A 20,379-nucleotide genomic window follows, 5' to 3' on the forward strand; every position below is an offset into this window, starting at 1 on the left:
CCTTGAGTTACATTCTAATGAGCCCCCTGCTAGTTCACCCTCACAAGGGCCTCTGGCAAAATGACATGAGGGGAATCTGTGTGGATCGGGTCTGCAATTGAGCCATTGTTGCCCCATTTCCCCCTAATGGATCAAGTTAAAATCACCCCTCTTCATTCTTCAGTCTTTGTAATGTCTATTTTGTTGATTCAGTCATATTTTGATCAAAAGAAAAAAATTATCTTGTCAATTTATATCAAAAGATAATTCAAATCGAGTAATTTGTATTCAGAAGAGTCAACTGTGGTCAGTATCGCATTTGAAGCATATTATTCATTTCCCTCTGGAATTCCTGTCGGTTAATTGTAAAGAACAATGCTTCATATTCTTTGAATTTTAGCGGCATCCAGAAACAATGTAGTTATTCTCTTCTGTGACACTGAGCCATGCATAAATGTAGACTTTGTAGCTATGAAAAAGGGTTCTGCATTTTTGGATGTTTATTCCTCACTATGATGAGCACAGAAACAAAACAACTAATACATTTGGCCTGATTCTATTTTTAACACAAATATGTCACTGTTTTATAAGCGGCAGTTCCTGGGACAAAATAGCAGCTGATCCATAATCAATCACTTTGTTTTGAATGTGACTCAAATAAGCTGTAGATAGAAAATTCAGATTTTGAAAATTCCGGCCCATGTGCCAAACACAGCTAACAGCAATATTTTTTTGTTAGCAAATAATTTATATTTAACTTTACCTTTTGTTTCCCTCTCCTGTCCCACCTTCATAGAGAGAGTGGATGGGAGATTTGCTCTTAAATCACTGGCTATTAAGAAGTGCATAAGTAGTGGAGGAAAAGGCTGTTTGACATGGATGAAACTGGGTGCTGTGCCCGTCAACTGTTAAAGTTGGTGTGAAGAGTGGAGATTTGGGGTCATGTTCACCGAAATCTGATTTTCCATTACCCTCAAAACTTACTCTAGTTTTTATTTTAGAAGTAAATCAACCTTTCTTTCCATGTAGTTAATATTAAGACAACAAGTTTAGAAATGCTCATGCTTCATGCACAGTATTTGCAGCATTGCATTGTCAGAAATGGGGGGGGCAACATTTTCCCCCCTTTGGGGTGTTGTGCAGGAGCGGGCGCGGGCGGATGGGCTTCCAATCGGTGCCATTTTACGTGGGCGGGCCAATTAAGGCCCACCCAGCGTCACGCTATGCGCTCCCTGTGCGGTGGGGGGGGCAAAAGAGTGCACAAATCTCCTTGAGGCTAAGTGCTGCCTCAGGGGGATCGGCTCACATTTTAAACTTTAAATAAAGCTGAGAAAAAAATTTCCCCACCATGTCCCCTCATGTGACACTGTCACATGAGTTGGGACATGGCCATAACTTTTATTTTAAAATGTGAGATTTTTAAATCCTCATGAAACCTCATCCCGCCCGTGGATGAGATTTCATGCTTTTTCAGAAGCCCGCCAGGGCTCCTGGCCTGCCCGCCAACCTTAAGGTTGGATGGGCAGGTCCATTAATGACTTCTGCTACTTTGTTAATGGCCTCAATAGGCTGACTTGGGTGTGCGCCTGCCGAACTGAAAGTCTGAATGACGCATGATGATGTCGGAATGCACGCCCGACGTCACCCCGCGTCATTTTACATGTCGACGAGCGGGCCCCGCCCCTGCTCGCCGACCGGAAGATACAGCGATGCGGCATTAAATCAAAGCATCATCTGCCTCATCAGCTGGATATATAACATCCTCTGATGCTATTCAAAGAAGAAGAAGGATTTCCTTGACATTCCTCCTTCAAGTTCATGGGCTGCTGGGATTTGGGATAATATATTTGCATAGATTGAGGATAAGTTAATGGACAGAAACATTCAGTAGCAGTAAAGGGGTCATTTTCAGTTTGGTCATTTGTAATTAGTGGGGTGTCGCAAGGATCAGTATTTGGGCCTCAGCTATTTACAATCTATATTAATGACTTAGATGACAGGACCAAGCGTAACATATCCAAGTTTTCTGGCAGTATAAAGCTGGATGGAAAAGTAACCTGCGAGGAGAATGCAAAGGGCCTACAAGGGATATAGGCAGGTTATAGGCATATATATATATGTATATGTAGATATAGGCAAATGGAATATTGGCATTTATGGCAAGGGGAATCAAGTATAAAAGTAGAGAAGATTTGTCACAGTTGGTGAGACCACATCTGGAGTACTATGTACAGTTTTGGTTTCCTTGCTTAAGAAAGGATATAATTGCAATAGAAACAATTCGTAGAAGGTTCACTCAGCTGATTCCTGGGATGAAGGGGTTATCTTATGAGGAAATGTTGGTTAGGCTGTGCCGACATTCATTGGAGTTTAGAAGAATGAGAGGTCCTCTTATTGAAACATATAAGATCCTGAGGGGACTTGACAAGGTGGATGCTGAGAGGATGTGGGAGAGACTAGAACTAGGGGGCACTGTTTAAAAATAAGGGGTCTCCATTTAAGATGGAGATGAGGAGAAATTTTTTCTCTCAGAGGGTTATTAGTCTGTGGAATTCACCTCTCAGAGAGCCGTGGAGGCAGGGTTGTTGAATATTTTTAAGGCTGAGTTATACCGATTCTTGATTAACAAGGGAGTCAAAGGCTATAAGGGGTAGACAAGAAAGTAGAGTTGAGGCCACAATCAGGTCAGCCATGATCTTATCAAATGACAGAGCAGGCTCAAGGGGCCAAATGTCCTATTCCAGCTCCTAATGCGTATGTTCGTATGCATGTTAAGTGAATTTGCAAAAAGCTGTAAGATAGAGTAGAGAGTAAGTGTGAAATTGTCTACTTGTGGGAAGAACAGCAAAATGGAATATTTTTTAAAAGGTGAGAACCTTGTAAATGTTGTTATTTAATGTGATTTGGGTGTCCTTACATGAATCACAGGAAGTTACCATGTGGGTAGAGCAAACAATTAGGTAAGCAAATAGTACCTTAGCCCTTATCACAAGGGGTTTTGAGTTACATGGAGCTTTGGTGAGAAAACACAGTTATACTGTGTACAGTTTTGATCTCCTTACGTAAGGAAGGGTATACTTGCTTTGGAGGTGATGCAAGAAAGAAAGAAAAAAATCACTAGATTGATTCTTGGAATGAGAGAGTTGTCATAGTTGGAGAAATTGAATAGAATGGCCCTATAATCTCTGGAGTTCAGAAGAATGAGAGATGATTTCATTGAAAATTATTCTTAAAATGGTTTGAAAGGGTAGGTGCTAAGAATCTATCTCCCCAGGCGGGAGAATCTAGAATGAGGAGCCATATTCTCAGGACAATGAATGGAGCATTTAGGAGGGAGATGAGGTGAAATTTCTTCCCTCAGAGAATTGTAGATCTTTGGAATTCTATATTCCAGTGGATATAAAGTCGTTGAGTGTATGCAAAACTGAGAATGATAGATATTTGGACACTAAAAGAATCAAGGAATATGGGACTAGGATACAGCAGCAGAGATCAACATGATCTTATGGAATGGTAGAGCATATTCAAGGGGCTTAGTGGTCTATCCCTGTGCCTGTACTCTTGTGTTTTTAACCATGCCGCCAAAGGAACATTATCTAGTTACCTAATTATTCATCTTGTTTACTGTTTGCGAGACTGCATTTGCCTCCATAACACTTGGATGCACTGCGAAAGTAACTCACTGTTTGTAAAAGCACTTTGTAACATCCTGGTGGATGTGATAAGGCAATGTGTAAATGCCATTTATTTATTTCTTAAAACTTTGGATTTTTGAATCAAGAGGTGATTTGCTGTCAGAAACACTGGTAGGTGCACTAGGTATATCAGGTTTGATATTACTCTTTGTATGAACCACTCGATCAAGGGAATTTATGATTATGGAATGCACAGAGTGACAAACCTGCATCAAACAAGAAGGTGAATGAGTTAACTAACTGACCTTGTTTTTTTGCAAAATATACTTTATTCATAAAATATCTAAAAGAACATTACAAAACATTTCAAAGTGGCATCACAGAAACTGCAATGATATTCAAATTATCTACACAGATAATGTTGCACTTTGAGGTGCTTCAATACAATTATGGTACGTGTAATATTCACTGTATATATTCAACGTGAGCCATACAGCTGGAGGAGTTCTACACAAATTCCAGCGCCTCGGTGCACTATGGCTGAAAGGCCTTAGACATCGAACTTTCCCAATTGCGCCTCTGCAGTGGCTGCCCCAAGCTTTAGTGCATCCCACAGCATGTAGTCCTGGGCTTGGCAATGTGCCAGTCTACAACACTCGGTTTGGAGAACTGTTTGCACTGCAAGACCAACAAGTTTCAGGCAGACTAAAGCGTTTCACTGAGTTGATGATCCTCCAGCTGCAGTTGATGTTTGCCTCAGTGTGCATCCCTAGGAACAGCCTGGACAGCAGAGTCCTGCGTCACAGAACTGCTCGGGATGAACTTCCACAAAAACCACTGCATCTCTCTCCAGACCTTCTTTGCAAAGGCTTTTTCCACAGGGAGATGGGCAACGGTCTCTTCCCCACCATGCCACCTTGAGGGTAACGTGCCAAAGGGGTAAGACTCCAGACGTGTAGGAAGGATCTGACGGGGAGGGCCTTTCTCAGTACCAGCCAAGCTACGTCCTGGTGCTTGTTTGAAAATTCTGGCAATAAGGCATTCTGCCAAATGACTTTGACAGTCTGCTGAGGGAACCATCCGACAGGATCCACCAGCCCCTTTTCCCGCAGGGCCTCTAGGATGTTACCTGCAGACCATTACCTGTACTTAGTTGAACAAGTAATTCCTGAGGTTATCACCATCATACTGTAATTTTGCTGAGTGGGGAGTGATCTTGCCTTCCTTTTAAAGTAGACGTTACCATTAATGCCTTGTATTTTTCAAAACCCTGAGCTCACAGTTACCTCTCTTCCCTTTGCAGAATCATATATTTGGGGTCGTAGTGGGGGTCAATGTCAGGGAAACATGAACAACGTCTCCCTGCTCCAGATCTGTGTAATGGAACTGTGTCAGCACATTCCCATCTCCTCCCCATTCAGTTGCCTGACAGCTTGTGACATAGCATAGATACAATCAGCCTGGTATTATCAGTGCATCTGATTCAGAACGAACAGCCAAGCTGGTCTTGTTCAACCTTTTAAAGGTGCAATGCATTGAAGAAGTTGTTTAAAAAAGATTACTCTCAGAAATAAACCAAAATATTGTGGGTAAACCATCTGTAAAAAGTATATCTTGAAAAACAAATCTCTTTGCTTGAATTGCTACAGGCCAAGCTCAAACAGTTGCCCTGACCATGCTCATTCCCTAACTAGTGGTGTTACTAACTTTTAACTTTTAATCCCAGGGCTTTGCTCAATTTCCTGATTTTATCCAGGGCAGCTGTGCTCCAGATTAAAGAATGGAAAAACAGCCAGACTTCACACCCATGGGGCAGAATTTTCCGTTTTGGTGGGGGGAGAGCAGACTTGGGTGGGCGCAGACCCGATCGGCGCCCGTGATCGGGTCCACGCCGTGATTTTACCCGGGCGGGCCAATGAAGGCCCGACCAGAGTATTTGCCGACTCCTGTGGATAGCGGGAGTGTGCGGGCGGCAGTGGGCGTACACAGACCGCCGGGTCCAATGGCGACCCGGCAGTCTGTTCAAAGGAAGGCCTGGAAGCCTACTGTAGGCTGGTGACAATGGCCAATTCAAGGGCGCACCACAGGGGGTCGGCTGAGCAGGCCAGGTTGGAGGGAAGGACAGAGGTGCAGGGCAGGCTGCAGGGTCTGTCACAGGAGCAGGGCAGGCTGCAGGGCAGGCCAACGGGGGACCGATGCGCCCTTTGCTTTTTAGATGAATGCTTTGCTGCCCTCCTCGAGTAGGTGGCAACACGGCGGGAGGCGTTGGTCCCCCAGGATGGGAGGAGGAGGCCCCCCCACATGACCAAGCATGCCTGGGAGGAGGTGGCGGAGGTGGTGAGCTTCTGCCACGTGGTGTGGCGCACCTGGATCCAGTGCCGTAAGTGCTTCAACGCTTTGTGGCGCTCTGGAAGGTTGAGTACCATGTTGGCATTGGGATTTTAACCCAGCAGGTAGACTTAGCCTTTGAGGCCCCTCCCCCAAGTCTTACTGTCGTGACTGCATTGAATCATGTAGGGCATTTTTCCTACACTGGGTGGGCAAGCAGATAGTGCCCATGCTTAGATCAGCCTGAGTGGGTCATGAGGAGATGAGTTCTCCCCCTCACCATGTGTTGCTGTTAGTTGCATGTGACTAGTCTGGGGGCAAGCTGCAGGAGATGCAGCTAGGCGCATACTCAGAACTCCAACACATGTCCTATTCAGGGTGATGAGATGGTGGAAGGGGAGCGTCAAGGTGTCGTGGCCAAGAACCATCTGCTGCCTTCAAAGCTGCACGTAGTTGCGCTTCCTTGCTATGGGAGCAAAGACCGTGTGGTTCCTAAAGTGATGTATGCAGCAGGTGGCCGTTGTGGGGGGTTGGGAGCAGGCGTACTATCTTTGTGTGGGTGATCAGCGGTAGCGGGGAGAAGAGGCACTGGAGGCCTGATATGGCCCACTGTGGTTGGGATGCGGTGTGCGCGTGCAGAGTCCATGTGCAAATTTGCCGCAATGAATGGTGTTCTCTCTTTCTCAGGAGAAGAATGCTCATAATGCATCGGAGCGTGGGAGGACTGGAGGTGGCCAGGCACACCTCCTCATGTTAAGCCCCTTCGAGCAGGAGGCCCTTGAGCCTGAGAGGTGCCATGCATCCAGGTCAACTGGTGTTGGTAAGGCTGGGGTGGCACGGCCAGGTATTTGAGGCCAACAGTGAGATCCGCAATGTCCAACATCGTTTAATTTGTTATTGTTGCAACATTGTTTGGTCACAGAGTGATAGAGTCAGAGGTGTGGATCACAGAAAAAGGCCCTTCGGCCCTTCGAGGATGCGCGGGTCAAACACGTTCCTAAGTCTACAAATCCAATTTTCCAGCACTAGGCCCATAGCCTTGTATGTCATGGCATTGCAAGTGCACATCCAAATACTTATTGTGTGATAGGAGGGTTTCTGCGTCTACCACCCTTTCAGGCAGTGTGTTCCAGATTCCCAACACCCTCTGTGTGCAAAAGTTGCTCATCACATCCCCTGTAAACCTCATGCCCCTTACCTTAAATCTATGCCACCTGGTTACTGATCCCTCCTCCAAGGGGAAAAGTTCCTTTCTGTCGACCCTATCTATGCTCCTCATAATTTTATACACCTCAATCATGTCCCCCCTCAATCTCCTCTGCTCCAGGAGAAATAACCCCAGTCTATGCTATCTCTCCTCATAAGTCAAACTCTCCAGGCCAGCCAACATCCTGGTAAATGTCGTCTGCACTCCCTCCACTCCAATCACATCCCTCCCATGAAGCGCATTTCAGAACTGCACGCAGAACTATAGCTGTGGCCTAGGCAGCATTTTCTGCACTTGGAACATTACCTCCCTGCTCCTATATTCTATGCCTTGGCTAATAAAGGCAAGTATGGCATATGCCTTCTTAAACACCTTATGTACCTGTCCCGCTACCTTAAGGAACCAGTCAACATGCACACCAAGGTCCCTCTGATTCTCCTTACTTCCAACGGTCCTACCATTCATCGTGCATTCCCGTGCCTTGTTTGTCCTGCCCAAGTGCATCACCTCACACTTATCCACATTACATTCCATTTGGCATTCATCAGCCCATCTGACCAGCCCATCTATATCCACCTGTAATGTAAGGTTATCCTCCTCACTATTTGCCACCCCACCAATGTTCGTGTCCTTTTGTTCTGGAAGGTTGAGCGCATAATGAGCCAGGGGGAAAGGGACGAAGTTTGTCACTGTGTGCACACTAACTGATCCACTGTCCTTGTTGTTCAGTTCAGCATCATCAGAGCATGGCTGCCAGGAGCAATTCCAGATGCCCCCTCTCACACCTGAGGTCCCTCAAGTGTCACCAGCGTCACACCATCTCTGCCAGGCAGGCACCAGCGCAGAAACTAGCACCTCGGTGGGAATTAGAACATCAGCTAGTGTCCTGGGGCACAGTGGAGAGGGCACTTCACATTCGCTGGAGGAGCTGGCAGAGACAGAGAGTGCCCATGGCGCCAGCAGTCGGAGGACTGCAGGGGACCAGGCACATGCTCAGTCGGTGCCTGATGATGTGCCTCTGGAGTTGTCTACAACGCAGCAGCTGTAGGAAATGCAGCCAGGTGTGCGGGAGCATCTGGGAGTGATACATGAGGCTATGTTTCGTTTGGTGTCCATGGTGCAGGAGTCCATGAGGAGCATCACTGATGCAATGAGCCTCATGGCAGAGTGCCATGCTTCCTCCATGGAGAGAGTGGCGACTCTCGTGGAGAGGCGCCTCCAGGAGAACAATCAGTGCTTCCTGGGGATGCGCTCTGACCAGCAAGCCCACACAGCACCATTGGCCACAGCTGGTCAGTGCCAATGTGGAAGATGGTGTGGGCTTCAAGTTTGTTGCCCATCCATCCATGGTGAGCAGGGAGGTCCAAGGCGACCTCACGTCGGCGCAGCAGCTGCCTGTTGTGTCTGCGGGCTCCTCTCACGGCGCTCCGGATGAGGGCACCAGCTGCTCCACCCCTCCCCCAGTGACTGATTCATCTGGTGAAGCTGCTACGACTGGGGAGATGCCACCTGTGGAACTGGCAGCTCCCTCCCAGCCGGCGCCAGCACAGGCTCCACGGGCCAGAGGACGACCGCCAAGGTCATCAAGGCCAACAGGACAGCAGAGTCAGCAGGCTGTCTCAGATGCCACTCTGAGCGATAGGGCAGCACCAAGATGTAGCACCCATAAACGAAAGCATAAGGCACCTTAGGCACACCGTGGGTTTCTCACTGGTGCTTTTGTGTTGGCCCGGGATTAGGTCGTTATAATTTATTTTTGCTTGCTTACAGTATTGTTTTGGAATTGTGAGAACATCTGATGTTTAAAATAAAAATCAGATGTGTGACCATGGTTGAGGGTGGCTCCTTTGTTCTGCATGTGTATGTTTAAAAGAAATGTCATGAGTGTTTGTTTGGACATTCAAATTTATGTCCAAAGCCCTTAGTTCCTGCTGATGGCCTGGCAGATGTTGCACTTAGGTGCTGAGTATGGATGCGCCAGGCAAGACTGGTCCTGCTGATCCATTTGTGCTGTGCTAGCTGAAGGTTTATTGGATTAAAGCCTCCCGGGTGTCCCTGCCTCCTTGGTGTAGCCCTGGGTCAGCATCTATCCCCTCAGCATTCCCCTGTTCTTGCTCATCCTCAGGATCAGTGCTGGATTCATCGTGTGCAGCCCCAGACACTGCGTCAATGTTTTCATTGAACACTGCGTCCCCCCTTTCCAGCGTAAGATTGTGGAGAGTGCAGTATGCAACCACTATGACTGAGACACGATCTGGGGGGTACTGGAGTGCGCCCCCTTAACGATCCAGGCATCGGAAGTGCATCTTGAGAAGACCGATGGCTCTCTCCACCACAGCCCTTGTGGAGGCCTGGCTCCTATTGTACCGCTGTTCAGCCTCTGTTCTTGGATGGCGGAGAGGCATCATGTGCCACCTTCTGAGGGGATAGCCCTTGTCACCCAGCAGCCATCCATCAAGCCGGGCTGGAGCACTGAAGAGCCCCGGAACCTGGGAGTGTCTGAGGATGTTGGTGTCATGGGAGCTGCCTGGGTACCTTGCACAGACTTGTAGAATCAGTATCCTATGATCACACACTATCTGCACGTTCATGGAGTGGAAGCCCTTCCTGTTGACGAAGGCACCGGGCTCACCTGCTGGCGCCTTGATGGCCACATGTGTACAGTCTATAGCACCCTGGACGCGGGGGAAGCCAGCAATGGCCATGAAGCCTCTGGCTCGCTGTGCCTGACTTGCCTGGTTGCAGTGGAAGTGGATGAAAGTCAATGCATGCCTGAACAGAGTGTCTGTAACCTGCTTGACACAAGTGTGGACAGCTGATTGGGAGACACCGCAAAGATCACCCACTGAGCCCTGGAAGGAGCCAGAGGCATAGAAGTTGAGGGCAGCTGTGACCTTCAGAGCCACTGGCATGGGGTGTCCGCCCACATAGTTAGGGGAGATCTCAGGGCCAATCATCTGACAGATATAGTTGACTGTCTCCCTTGAGAGTCAGAGCCTCCTTCGGCACTGCCCCTCAGACATATTGAGGTAGCTGCTTCGCCGCCTGTATACCCTGGCAGCAGGATAGTGGCATTTTCTGTGGCCCCTTCCACCATGGACTACCTCTTGGCCCTGCGCCCCTTGTGCCTGCACCTGGCCTCCCAAAGGTGGCTCCCCTGGAGGCTGAATGTGCACTCCTAGCCTCCTCCTCCTTCTAGCCCTCCCGTCCTCCTCAGAGAAGCTGCATCCAGTGGACATGTTAGATCCCATTCCCAGGCTAAGGGAAGGCCTCTGGAAAGCTGCAGGCCCGATAAAGGTTCCTGACTGCAGAGTGCTGACCTGAAAGCTCAAAGTACACAGAAAGCTGCCAGAATGTGTTCTGAACAACTGCAGGTCACACAGGCAAGTTTAAAATACTTTCTCCAATAAATACTCCACAAAGCAGATTGACGACCCCACTGAGCCCTCTTATCCCGCCCGTGGATGAGATTCATAGAAAAGTCCCTTAACCGCTTGCCCGTTGGGCCCATGCACTGACCCGAAGATCGCACAGGCACCTAAAAATTGTCGTCTGTTGACGAATTAAGGGCCTTAACTAGCCCGTTAATTAATGGCGGGCGTATGTCGAACTTCATCACGGGCCCGCCCAGTGAAATATTGCGATGGCACACGGTAACGTCGGGACGCTTGCCCAACGTCACCTCGCATCATTTTACACGCGGATATGCGGGGCCCACCCCCTGCATGTCAAACTGAAAATTCTGCCCATGGTTCTACTGCTCAAAAGTATGAATAGGTGAAGGCAAAATTAGGCTTCTTTGTCATGTCCTCCATAGTCAAATGCCTCACCAACACTTACTATCCAGACTGGCATTTTGATCGTGGCCACCTCTGCAAGATACTGCATAATACCTCCATCTCCACGTCAGCTCTTCTGCTGCTGAAACTCTCATCTACTTCCTTACTACTCCAGCCTTTCCTGTTCTAAAGCACTATTTGCCAGCCTCCCGCATTCTGCCCTCTGTAAACATGAGATTATCCAATATTTCCATGCTCAAATTCTACCTTATACCAAATCATCCCTGTGCTCACTGACCGACATCGGCTCCCAGTTAAACAAAGCCTCGAATTTAAAATTCTTATCCTTGTTTTCAATCCATTTGTGGCCTGGACCCTCCCCATCCCTATAATCTCCTCCAGCCCTGCAAGCCTCCAAGATATAAGTGCTCCTCCAAGACTGGCCTCTTGAGTCTCCCTGATTTTAATTGTTCCACCATTGGTGGCTGTGCCTTCAGCTGCCTAGACTCTAAACTCTGGAATTCCTTTCCTAAACCTCTCTGCCTCTTTACTTCACTTTCCTCCTTGAAAGCACTTCTGAAAAACCTACCTCTTTGACCAAACTTTTGGTCTCATCTGCCTAATTTCTCCTATGTAGCTTGGTGTCAAATTTTGTTTTATAATGCCTCTGTGAAGCACTTTGGGACATTTATAATGTTAAAGGCACTACTTAAATACAAGTTGTTGTTTATGCTGTAAGCAATTGATGAATATGGAAATGAACCAGCATCTTTAAGAAGGAGTAATTTGTGATTCAAAAATGTTACCAGTGTCATCTATCCAAGGAATGTAGTTCAAGTTTAAATATTATGCTGGTGAAACATATTAATCTCTGCAGATTTTGTGAAGAGAATAAATCGATTTCATTATATTCTACGGGGATGCATTTTATATCACCTTGAGTCAAAATTGTCAAAATGAACAGTCAAAGGCAACTGTCAAAAGTGTCCAAATGAATTGTCAAGCTGCGAAGGCATTTAAAACTCCTGCCCTTTAAATCTTTGAATGTTTGTTTAATAGAGTCAGAATAAAAGAGATAGAGACATAAAACAGCAGGTGGGCTTTCTTATCAGGAGTAATTGTAAATGAGGGATAATTGGCTTGGAGGTCAGCTTGAGGATAGACCAGAGCAGGCTACATTATCATGGAGATCGGTGGAGCTCAAGCTGATTCTCTGGTTTCAATTTACCTGTATGTTCTGCAGCAAATGAAGAGGTCCCGTACTGAAAAAGGACTGCTTCTAGCAGGTTCCAGGCCATTAGGGCTCAGAGAAGCTGTTGGGAGCCATTCAGTGCAGCTGAGAGCTACAATTTGGACCTTGTCTGGTTTACAGCTCATAGGGAATTCCCGGGAGTTGTTTGGTACAGTTAGGGCTCAGGAGAAGTCCTGGGGAGTTGAAAGGTGGAAAAAGGTCACTGGTTCCATGATGGAGAAAGTTATGGCTCAGGAGAAGACCCGGGAGCCAATTGTAGCTCGGTATAGCCGGGAGACTGGAGTTTGGAGAAATCCAAGGGCAGTGCCAGCTTAGTGAAGCTCGTGGCCTGTGAAAAAGTTGTGCCTTTAATTAGCAGTGGGAGTGCCATTCTGTGAATCCTGTGAAACACAATCTCAGGAGAAGAGACTGAACTTCTTGAGGCAGTCTGAGTTGGAGCAGCTTTTCAGGGATTTGGGAGGAGAGGTCTTTGAAAGTAAAGAGTTGAAATCCCTCATGAGGGAGATTGAGTTTCAACAAGATTTTGTGACTCACAGTGGTCACTGACATCTGGTGAGTCATGGGGTCTGTCTTGGTCATGTCTGCCATTTAATGTGCAGTGTTCTCTACTAGTTTAACATAACGTCCTTGCTTTTACACACTATGCCCTTATTAATAAAGCCTAGGACGCTGTACACTTTATGAACTACACACTCACCCTCTATATTAATTTCTCTCCATGGTTGTTGCCTGACCTGCTGAGTGTTTTCAGCATTTTTTCTGTTCATTTCAGATTTCCATCATCTTCAGCAGATTGAATTGATCTGAATTCTCTTTATTGCCAACTATTGCTTTAGCTTTAGTGTCACTATGAAGTGATAGACACAATATAATTGTATCCAAAAATTCAAGGGCCAGAAAAAAATATACAGTAGCCAAACATAATCACCCTATTTTAGCAACCTGGCAGGGACTACACATTATAGCCTTGGTCCACTGAATGGCAACCTTCCTGCAGAGCCTGGTTGAATGGGTTATCTTTTCTTTGCTTTATGAAAACTTTATGAAAACTGTTGTTTTCATCAAGAGATGTAGCACGATTGCAGTATTTCATGAAAATTAAACTATTGAAGCATTTACTTGGGTTATCAGGGTTGTATTTCATTTGCAGATTCCATTTAATCATTCTTCAGTAAAGCTGGTTAAATTTTTCTTTCTCTTGCAGATGGTTTCAGTTTCTACTGATAAGTAAAAGAGATTGAATTAATCCTGCATATTAACAATCAATCTGCTTGCAGGAGTCATCTGAAAATCATTTATCAGCATTCTCATTGAAATCAGATTTCATCCCTGTTGTCTCTAAACCCTGATTTTGTGGTTGATAAAATTGGATCTAGGTCTCCATGCTGGTGCTGACAGCAGAGTGCTGGTTTTAACCAGTTTAATAGGCTTCCCGCACTTGAAAATCGAGTCAGGCAGGAAACCCTTTTAAATCTGTTGTTTAAAGAGTTTTTTGATCTGGCAACAAAAAATGTGCGAATTGGTGATTGCTTGTTCAAATGTTTGTACAAATCTGCATTGACGTCTATGTGCAAACAGGAATGTTGGAAAAGTCACCTCATCCCACCCCACCATCCCACCGCCATTTACTGCAATTTTTACTGCAGGCCTTGCCACAAAAAAATGGCAGCCCTCTTTGCAGCAGAAAAACATCTCTTAAAGTACATGTCCAAGCTGGTTGGAACAAGATAGTCCAGAGAGCCATGGAACCAAATGTGGAAGTAGTTTCTCTGATAGGGCTATGGTCCAGCAGTTGGTAAAGGCTAAGTTGTTTCAGTCCCAATGGGAAACTTGAAAAACCGTCATGACTTATATTTTCAATTGGTATGTTTGAGGCGCAGCTCTGAATTCAGAAATAAGACCACTGAGCCTCAAGAGGTTGCTCATATAAAACTAAATTAAACATTTATTAATTTAACAACAAATTAAACACATACATATGTCTACAAATTACGACTATAATAACTTTTAAACAAATCCTCAAATTAATCACTCCCAGGTAAATCTTCGCCAAGGCAACAACAACCCAGGGGGGAGAGTTTTCTCCCCGTCGGGTGGGCCGGTCGGGAGCCGGCGTGGGCAGGCGCAGAGTTGATCGCCGCCTGTGATCGGCTGCAAGCTGCCATTTTACATGGGCGGGCCAATTAAGGCCTGCCCAGTATGACAAGCACCTGGTAGCGCTCAGCACTACCTATGCAGGCGGGGCGAGGAGGGAGACTCGGGGCTTGTGCGTGAAAGAGCGCAGAAATTTCCCTAAGGCACGGAACTGCCTCAGGGAGATTAAGTTCTAATTGAAACTTCAAAATGAAAAAAGTTAAAAATCATTTACACATGTCCCCTCATGTGACAGTGTCACATGAGCTGGGACATGTTTGTCAAATTGTTGAAAAATATTTATTCATTTAATAAACCCTTCATGAAACCTCATCCAGCCCGTGGATGAAGTTTCATGAAAAATGCAAAGTCCACCTGGACTCTTCGCCTGCCCACCAACCTTAAGGTTGGACGGGTAGCTTTCTCAATTAGGTTAATTGGTTTGTAAATGGCCTTAACAGGCCTTTGACAGTTCGGCGTGCGCGCAGCTGATTCTGGTGTGCGCCCACCAAATGAAAGATCGGAATGACGCGTGGTGATGTCGGGACGCACGCCCGATGTCGCCACGTGCCAATTTACGTGTCGGCGTGTAGGGGCTGCCCCCACACACCAAGCATAAAATGCCGGCCATAGACTTTAAACGGACACCAGGCAAAGTATATTTGACCTTATGAATTCAAAATGAGGTTCCTTGCAATTTGGTTCCTTTGCAGACACAGTTGTAGGCTTACAGGCTGGTTAGATCTTAAATGCCTCTGCCCTACACACACAAACTCCTTTCTGTTCATACCTAGCTTTTCCTTTGAATGTAAATTTTCCCTGGTATCCTAGGCTTTTAACGTCACATCTTCTAACAATAACCTTTTCATCCCACTAATTTTATTAGTAATATCAACACATTGTTTGGCATCTCCCAGCTAGGTGCAAGATTTCACCCATTCTTTTGAATGGCTTATTTAAAAATACAAATTTCCCCTTGACACCTATGTTTATAAACTCCTCCATGTTTATCTAATTACCATTTCAAACCTACTTCTTTCTATACATCAAAGCAGCCAGACTAGCTGGCTTTAATCCAGTTAACACACAATTCTATTTAAAAAATAAGTTCCCAATAACGTTATAGACATTAATATCTCTTGATGAGAATAGCAAGAGGGATGCCAAGGTAAGTGTACACACTTTTGCAAATATAGTTATTATTACTGAGTACATGGAAATAAAAGTTATGTAATGAGCTGCTACTCCTGCTGAGAAGCAATCCTTGTCTTTTTCTATGCTATTTTATTGTGGGCACTCAAGTTCTTTGCACCACAAGACATAAATATTGAAAGATATACTGAGAATCAATATCACCAACAGAATTTACATGTAAGTTACATTGGAATGCACTGTCCCAAGGAAAGATGTGGTTAGGGGCACATAGTCGCCTCCCTGGATATTTTGGAAATTCTAACATCTGGATATCTTGGAGCAGAAAACAACTCACAGCCACACAAAGTACAAATGTCCCATTAAAAGGAGTTGCTTCCAAAGGTATTTTTGGATTTGGCAGCGGAAAGAACATCAAGCAAGTATCTACAAGTATCTACCTTTTATTAGTCACATTGTTATCTGTGTTCACTTTCTCAATCAGTAACATGGAGACATGCAACAGCAGCATAGCACACCATAAATTATTGCAGCACTGAAAATCCATGTATCCCGGGGCTGCTAAATAGTGATTTTGAGGAGGACCAAATGGAAGTAGTAGTTATTCAATCAAAGCTAACACTCCACTTCAGCCTGTGAAAACAGACGCCTTGTTCAGCTCCATCTGGGGAAGTAGGTGATCAGACACCTTTTTCTGATGTTCACAGATGGGCTAATTATGAATGCTTGGCTGAGCTCCAAAACTGACCAATGGATTAGCTCAGCAGAAAGGCTGTTTTCACACGAGGACCACATCATGGAACATGTGATGACTTCCCCAGAGAGCTGCAGGGGATCTAAAGACAGCAGGATCTTGGCAAGATGCCATTCACCTTAAAAATGCTGGGACTGAGGCTGAGATGATTGACATCTAGGGTTCTAGCTCCAGGGTGTCAAAACACAGAGAACCAGTGAAGGAGAGAATACTGGACCCTAACCTTTATTCACTTACAACTTATAGCTACAGAGATACCTCCAACAAAAAAAATCCTCTTTCAGCGTGCTTGCAGCACAGTTGGGTCTCCAATTAATACCCACCACCCGAATATACCCAGTTGATATATATTTAACACAGGCTTTGGTTTGATGACAGAACAATCAGCTTGAGACTATCAGGCGACCTACTGCTCAGTGGCACCATGCAGTCCACTGTAATACAGATCATTGATCCACCTGCTGGAATGCCCAACACCGGTGGCAAGGATAAGACAGCTTTCTGTCATGGAAACCAGTCTGCATCTTCAAATGATTGAAGGAATGATCACTGGCAGTCTCTAATTTATTGGTCATGGGTTCAGCTGTAGCAGTAGCACCTGCACCCAGAGGTTCCAGGCCACCTCCATACCTTGCAACATACAATGAACAACAATAGCCTCTTATTGAACTTGCTCCTTTCATTAGAAGAAACACCCCTTATGCATCACTGAGGGGAAGCACAGTGGCATACACTAGAAGCACCCTGTAAGTAAATATTGCCCAGTAGATTTTTTAAAACTTTATTTCCTTTTATCAGAGAGCTTCTGCTGTAAAGTACATGTAGGGAATGATGTAAAATAAATTACAGCAGATGGAATGTATAACATACTGTTTACTGAAACACTGTGTGGTGTATCAGGAATATTTGTGGAGGGACCAGATCCTAGGAATTATGGGCAGCGATTAAACATTCCTGCCTGCCACACCAATCATCTTGGGTGAAGCTCTGTTTCCTGTACTATTTCCTCACTGCCTTCTGCTGTTGCAGCATCAGCAGCCTCTTCATCATCCTGCAGCCTTCTTCCATTGTGAAATGTTAATAACAGATTTATTTTGGGCGGGCATCTTTGCAAAACTATGGAGCAACAGACTTTAACGTAGGGAGCAAAATGCAGTTGAGTATCAATGTTTATTGAAAAAAAATGTAGTAACTTTTCAAAGTCAATCTCAGTTTGAGAATCCAACCTCTGCAAGCCAAACCAAAGGTCCATTTTACATGGTGAGCAGAGCTCACCAGAAGAGCATAGCATTCAACCTGGGACAGTTTGACATAATTCAGATAAACAAGGTTTGAGCCAACTACTAATACGGCCTCTGTTTCCCTGGCTATTTTCTTTGTGCTGTGTGAGGCACTTTGCATCCAGCTTTGTATCTTGCATTGATCCTTAACAAGGTTCCACATCGCTGGCAAAGCATCTCGAAATTGGGGCTTTAATGTTTGAATTGCAGAGTAAGGAGATAGTTACTCTGTAGTTTGAGAAAAGCTGGATTGAAGTTCATGTGTAGCTGAAACCTGCAGAATGAAAAAATAAATCTACTGTTTCCCTTTTAAAATGTAAAGTTAACAATCCTGACCAGAGGGCAGTGGGTGTTGTTTATTCTTAAACAGGACAAGCTCTAACAAACATCTATACACAATACGCCCATGTACAGGCATGCACAGGTGCGGCTGATACTTTGGTTCTGCAATGATCTCTGTTTTGTTCATAAGTTTGAGAAAAACATTGCCATAGAAGCAGTATCCAGTTAGTATATAATAAATAGCTGTTACATTAGTAACATTTCAATTCATCTGTTAATTGTAAACAACAACTGGTGCACTATTTGAGAAAGCTGTGTAACTATGTTTTCAACATTTTTCAAAGGCGCGGGTAGAAATGGAGGAGCAGAGTCCTGCTCAGGAAATGGTGGAAATGAGGAAACTCTACTCTACCCTACCAATGCAGGAAAGGGCAAAAGATGATGAAAAATGTACTACTTGGGAAAAGACAGGGACTGGGTATAGCCAAGTCTTTGCTTAAGAAGGACAGAGCCATGCTCTAAGCTATAAAGTATTTATCAGCACGGATGAGGATAAACTACGGAATACATTTTGTCTTTCACACGTAGCGTATAAAATATATTGACTTTGTAATAAGCACTATCCATGCATGGTCCTGAAGTATTTAAGATACAGCTGTCTATTCTTGACTTTAAAACAAAATCTCGACGTGTTCCAATAAAGAACACCCAACCCGCCTATTTCAATTATCAGCTAAACAGTCCTAATGTCCTATGTGTAGGTGGTATAGAATTCCCTAGTAATTATTTAGCAATCCATTGCTGACAAATAATTTGCTTAAGGAGCAAAAGAGGAGCTGTTACCTTGATGGGTGTATACCTTTGACCACCAAATAGTGGGAAGAAGATGGAGGAGCAAATCTCCAAATAAATGTCAGAAAGATTTAAAAACAATTGCGGGGTGCTACAATTATTCTTATATATTCAAAAGAGAAAACACAGAATAAAGAGCAAAGAGATGGGGGAATTCTCAAAATGTGTATAGGAGAATTTCCTTGTGTTCTAACCCAGTGAAGGGTTAAATAGTGCTGAAATTAGTCCTGGCAGGTAAAGTGGGGCAGATATCGAGCATGTTTTAATAGAAAAATATTTGGGAAACAGTAATCATACAACATCACTGAGTTTAGTTCTGGAAAAGGACAAGAACTAATCAAAGGAGAAAATATTCAATTGGAAGAGGGATAGTTCCAGCAAGATTCACAAGGTTCTGGAGGAGGATTGTAAAATAACATTGATAGGTAAAATGAGAGGCCTTCAAAGGGGAGATAGTTCAGATAGGGCGGTTAGGCGCTGGTGTTGACTTTCCGCCTTCAGGCCCTGCAGCGATACCTTTACATCGAGCCCTCTCCAAGATGGTGTGCCCTGGCGACATATTTTTTCCGCCAGGTACACGGCCTGTATTATGACGTGCAGCTCCTGTTTGTAGCTCTGAGGAGCCTTCGTGGCTCCTTGTCTTTTACCAGCACCTGATCAAAGTCTGGAATATGGTCGCCTTGCAACACAGCTCTCCGCCGTCAGCAACAGCGGCTATCATCAGAGAGCCACTGCTCAGGAATCCACGCTTCCTCCACTTTCGGTGGCTGGTGGAGAGGAGGGCTGTGGCTGGTGGGGTGACCAGGATCAGGGACGTGCTGGATGATTCCACAGGAGTTGGCGCATTGCACGTTGGTGGACGTTCGGCTCGTGGCCAATGCCATCCATGACCTTAGGATGGTCGTGCTCGGCCCCGAAGGCATACTGGGTCTCGAGGTGGCGCACGTGTGCAGTGGTCTCCTGTCTGAACGTACCCCTCGCGGAAATGCCCTCCGTGCCCTTTAGCACAGCACGGAGAAGTTTCCTGTATGGGTTGCTGCTGCACATCCTTCACGTTCTTGCCCTCGCCCGCCGCCCGGACACGCCCTGACGTGCCTTGTTGCCGTCTGGCAGCGGAGGTCCCCAGTGAGGGACTCTCTACATGGGAGTTCTCCCCCTTTCCATCGGGGACCAGGGATCGAGGGTGCACGCAGCAGTCCCATGCAAGCACAGGATGTGTTGGTTCACAGACTCCCAAGATACCTGCATCTTTTGCGGCCTTGTGGAGTATGCCAGGAAGGGCAAACAAAGCTAGAACTCCGCGAATGACTAAGAAAGCGAGATTAGAGTGAAACTGAAGTAGAAGCTTATGATGAATCTCAGAGGACTTCTCCCAGTTCTGATTAAAGGTCATTGACCTGAAAAAATGGGGGAATTTTAAGTCCAAAAACAAACAGGTTTGTGTCAGGGGGTTGGGCTGGATGGGTGGGGCGTAAAGTCTTAAAAGATTGAATCATGACCCCAACCCACTTCCAGTTCAGGTTTAAGTGGAGCCAGGACAGGGGGCAGAAGACTAACCTGCTCCAAGGGAGTGGGTTAGAACTTTACGTGTTATTATGAGGTTGTGTGTCTCATTTGTATTCCCCATTTGAAATTTAACTCCGAACAGTTGGTTTTCCTGGGCTATGGGAAAGCCGCCAGCTAAACCCAGGAAGGATCATGAGGTAACTGCCTTTTCCATTCACCTGCAGGATCCAGTGTGACTGC

The sequence above is a fragment of the Cetorhinus maximus genome, chromosome 18 (assembly GCF_964194155.1).
Source record: "Cetorhinus maximus chromosome 18, sCetMax3.hap1.1, whole genome shotgun sequence".
In the NCBI taxonomy this organism is placed as follows: Eukaryota; Metazoa; Chordata; class Chondrichthyes; order Lamniformes; family Cetorhinidae; genus Cetorhinus; species Cetorhinus maximus.